The 4,939-nt window shown below is 38.7% G+C and overlaps 1 protein-coding gene across 1 annotated transcript in view; it reads left to right on the top strand.

The window, feature by feature from the left end:
- Positions 1-4,939, top strand: part of HTR7 (5-hydroxytryptamine receptor 7) — a 34,750-nt gene that overhangs the window by 28,651 nt on the left and 1,160 nt on the right. The gene's annotated exons all lie outside the window — the stretch shown is intronic.

The raw sequence follows: 4,939 nt of genomic DNA, 5'->3' as shown, positions 1-4,939 counted from the left end.
TCTCCTTAGTTACAGTCTGAGATGTGAGAAGTCCCCCATTAACCACAGAGTGTAAAAAAACTCATGAAACGCTGCACAATCTCAGCTTTTCTATCAAGGTGTCTATTGCTTTGAGTACATTTGACAGAAAGGTCCTCAAGAGCACAGGACAGCACATTGCAGAAAACAAGGAAGCCYAGAAAAGATTATCCTGGGGAACAGGTTTGCCCATTAACTATAGTGCAGAATTGGCCTTGTGCAAGCTGAATATTTTGTCTGATGAAACTCAAGGCAGCATTTGTTATTACTAACAGTACTAGTATCCAGTATTTCTGATTGGAAAGCTTAGTCTCGTTGCTGTACTTCCTAGACCATCCTTCCAATTTCTATAGTTCAGCTTGTGATTCCAAAATTGATTTCTAGTGTAGATTCTGGATGATTTCTGTTTTTTTTTTCCTGATTCCAAACGTGGTGGGGAAATGGAACAAAATTCTCCTTCCGTTTATTACGCTGACAGGTTTGTGACATAGTTGTGCTTAGTTCACACTCACAGTGTACTTCTCATTGCTTTCCATGATCTGACAAGGCTGTTGAGCCTTTTACTTCCTGTATAGCTCTTGAGTAGAGATTTACCTCTCCTTAATCAGGGAGGGAAGGACTCACCACAATGTATTTTTGGGCTAGGGCTTTCTTGCTTGGGACCTCTCCAGTTGAAGTTTTTTGGGAAATGTGGCCAGCTCTACCATAATGAGTCAGAGGAACCAGGAGAGTTACAACTATAATCATGGTTAACATTCATTGTTTAAAATTACGTTTACACAAATCGGCCAAGATTTSAATTTTGCAGCAATGATACTGCAGTGAATAGTGATCGTGTTCATATATTAGTGGAAGATAGCTGACAGTGTGAAGGAAGAAACTAGGGCCTCCTTGACTTCACACATGTCCTCTGTTCACCTACACAGTGATGTGTAAAGATGCTCAAGASCAGCTATTGAGTAAGCCAGTTCCCTAAGAGACATTTTAGGCACAGTTGTGCCAAAGAGTCATCCCTGAGCCTAGCTCTCAGTATTACAAACACATTTGAATGAAGATAAACATGTTTGCATTAAAAAAAACAACAAAAAAAACCCCAACCAACCAACCAAACCCACAGCTCTGGCCAAAAAAGCCAAAGAGCAAAACACAAAGGGATGTGAAAAGACAATSCTCCACACAGTGCAAGGTTTGGTATTAGCACTACCCTTTCTAGAAGTTATCATAAAAGTAACACTAGCTCTCAAAGGCTCCTCCTGGACGTGCCGTCTTTACTCAAACTGGTCTTTCCACAGGCTGCCTCGCGCCGGTAACGTAGGAGGCGCTGTGCTGGCGGCAYGTGTCCAGGAAGCCCCTGGCATCCTCTGAGTCTCGCCCTGCTCAGTTGCACTACATCCGTGTCATTTTGCTCAAGGCACAAAGCAGCAGRAAGTAAGGGCTTTTGATTAATAGATTTAGACAGAACAATTCTCCTCTGTCCAAGTRACGGCCTTTGCACAGAATTTGAGATAATGATTTTGTGAAGAATTTACAGATTGGCTAGTTTTTGCAACCTTTTTTTCCATCCATCTCTGTTTCACTATGCTGAGTTAATTAGCCAGACTCAAGTCACTACCTGTTGCTTAGAGATTCAAGGGTCCCACGTTACCTTAGCTCTTCAGTGTCGTTCCTCCTGACCGGCCTTTGTGAATTTACTGCTCAGCTACTGTAAAACTCTCCCATTTAGCACTGTCGGTTAATCTACAGTTAGTCCATACAGTAAAAACATTACATTCCATCGTGTTCTCTGCGTATTTTCCTCCTTTATCAATATGTCATGAAACACTTATTACTGTTTTTTTTTGGAGTCTGCCGTGGGAGACCCATTCCTGATCCTTCCTCCCAGCTCCTGCAATCTATCAGTATATAGGTTTAACACTGCAGCACAGCACTTAAACAGTTTAGTATGATTCTTACTGTATGAATAACAGACACAGCAGAGTATYAGAAACTGGAGATGTATGATAATATCTCATTACTGTACGTCCATTGCTGCACATTGCAGTTTCATGAAAAGAAAAAGCCTTGTGCTTTTCCTCCTTTGTTCAGATGTTCTACTAGCTAGCACCACCTACAGAAAGRTACTTCAGTGTGAAATAAATCCACTGCAATGCAATGATAGAGAGAAGGGAAATGCTTATTGGATAAATACTATAAACGCTGCAGAGTTGCCCGTTCATACTCTTCCCTCCTCCTAGCTTTTTGGCAGGAAAATAAATTTCCAGGCAACTCCTGCCCCAAATGCTGGCRTCAGCACAGTGTCTTTAGGAGAACCCTGCTAAGGTAGGTTTTGGGACCATTGGCCAAGATACTACAGGCACAGAACTGGAAGTTTTGAAGCGATACTGTTCATTTTGTTGGTTTCCTGTAGCTACTAACTTAACCTTCTGTGCAATTTTTCTTCTCTTTCAGGAGAACTTTCAAAGTATAATCTTTGCAGAAAGCGCACAAGAGCAAAACACCATCACATCCTCTTCATCATTTACTTAAGCATCAATTCCTGTCTTTTAGAACAGTTTTTTCCCAGCAAGGTCCAGTGAGATGGAAGAGAGAAGGGAGAAATTCAGATACATAGGCAATAGTTTTCATGTACAAAGTTATTCATATCCTAGAAGAGAAGATACTTGCCCCCCCCCCATATTGAAAGATGAGGGGGTAGGAATGGAGAAGGCTGGATTTTTTAAGAGGAGGGCTCAAAGAAATATAAAAAAGWAAAAGCCTGAGAAAACTACGTTAAGAGAGCAATTTTTGCAATGGGGAAGAAATCCAAACTTGTGTCTTCCCTGCTTTTAATCTCTTAAGTGGCTATTGCCACTAAAGAGTCGGTTCAGCATGATTTTCAAGTGAGATAATGTTTTCTATACCCCTTTTCTGCATCTCTTGCCAAACAGTCTATCATTCTTCATGCTTGCTATTCTGACACCCCTTTTAGCCATCCCGCTGCGTTGCCAAACCCCTCTCATATAGCAATACGTGCAATAGGGCAGAAGGGCATTTACTCACTGAAAACCGAAACATGTTTATGTTTCCCGGATTAATTTTTCTCTGCTGTAGGCAAAAAAAAAGATACTGTGTTTTCTTGAAGACATTCCTACATAGTTACTGTAGAGATAATTTTAATCAAAAAAGTCACAAAGCCATTAGGCATCAGAATATTATTTCTGTGATTTGTGATCCTTCACATAGATCTAGTCAAATTGCTTAAGCAAAAAATGCATACAGAAGTATCAGAGTTTCCAAAAGTGAGAGACCAATGCACTTTTATAAACCAACGTACCATACTGAATAAATATTTTGCTTTTAGTTTTGTATCTACTCTATTTCATTAATTCAGTAGTTGTGTGGTCTTGCTAACTCCAGAAAATTATATTTACAGTATGCTTTTTTCTTTTTCTTTTTTTCTTTTTTTTTAAAAAAGCTTTCTGCAAAAGAGAGAACGCCACTGTGGTGTGCTGCCCAGCCATTTTGGAGAATCTGTGTTTTAAAGTACAAAAAAAAAAAAAAATATAGCAGAATGCAACAGACTGAACTCGCTAACACCTCAGAAAACTTGGCATCTTTAGTTGATCCAACCACAATTTCTGCAGGTTTCTGATAAAACAGCAGAGATCCATCAGTCAAATCTACCATCCAGAAGACTGCATAGGAGGGAGGGTCACAGCAAGAAAAATAACATCATTAGGCAAATTGAAGTGAATAGTTATATAACAACAATAGCTGCAAAGACAACAACAACAGCAACAAAACCACCCAATAAATAAAAACAGTGATGATATTTTGGTAATCTAAGCCCTTAAACAGTATAATGACAAAACACTACAGCAGTTCTATAGAAATAGAAGAAAGAATATCTTAAATGATACGTGTTTCCAATTCGGGTAAAAACTACTTCCATGCCCGAAAGTTCAGAGACTGATTTCCTTGCACTCTTCATTAATGGAGACTAACTAAGGAAATCTGGACCAAGTTGCTGTGGCTTCGTGGTCTAGTAAAATAATTTTACCTTAGTGTGGGTTTGCCGTAAGAGGCACGTATGCATCCTGCACTTGGAGTRTATTGCCTAAGATCTGGCATTAAAGCAGCTCAGATATTTATCCCAGCAGAGATGCGGTAACAACAACACAGAAATCAAACAGCATAAAGAAAACTTGAAAGCCCTGGGATGTTTCGTTGCAAACATGCAGAGAGGCTGTTCCTTACAAAAGGCTTACAGCTTTTCTTACTTTATATACAATAAGGATTTTCAACACTTAGGTTAATCACATTTCTTTTTTCAGACTAGGCAGCAAACTTGTGAAAATCATGTTAAGGATGTTTAACTAGCAATTATTTAAAAATAAATCAAACGTGCAACTGGATAGAGGAAAGTTAATGCTGTAAAATAACACATTTTTAAAATCAGTTTTCCCTTCTAAAAATAATCCCTCCACAGCCCAGAAAACAGAGCTCATCAGAAGCAGAAAGGTTTGCAATCTCAGAGGTATATAAAAGCAAACTTAGCAATAATAATGAAATAACTYATTGATTTTTGTCCATATAGTCTCTTAAAATTTGTCCTTCCAGCTCATACAGAAACAGAGAATGAACAGAAAATGAAAGGATAATGACGTTTCCTAAAGTAAAATACATGAAGTCTAGAATTTTATTTTGGCTTAGGAATCACCTATGACCARCTAAACCTTGACTTTCCAAGAAAATCTTTGTTTTCTTTCATATCGAGTTTTGAACTTGGATATAATTATCTGGTTAGTTCTCAAAAATTCCTAAACCTGACCTTCTCCTTTTATTTTACAGTGAATATTTTTCTTAGAAACCTATTTTTGCATTGTGTCCCTATGTGAAATTCCTTGTCTTGGGTGTTCCTGTGTTGGTCTGCAGTAAGTGT

This window comes from Rhea americana, unplaced genomic scaffold (assembly GCF_003343005.1).
Source record: "Rhea americana isolate MKP2758 unplaced genomic scaffold, rheAme1 scaffold_93, whole genome shotgun sequence".
Taxonomy (NCBI): Eukaryota; Metazoa; Chordata; class Aves; order Rheiformes; family Rheidae; genus Rhea; species Rhea americana.
Note: the sequence above shows the minus strand (reverse complement) of the source record. Positions and strands in the feature narration are given on the sequence as shown.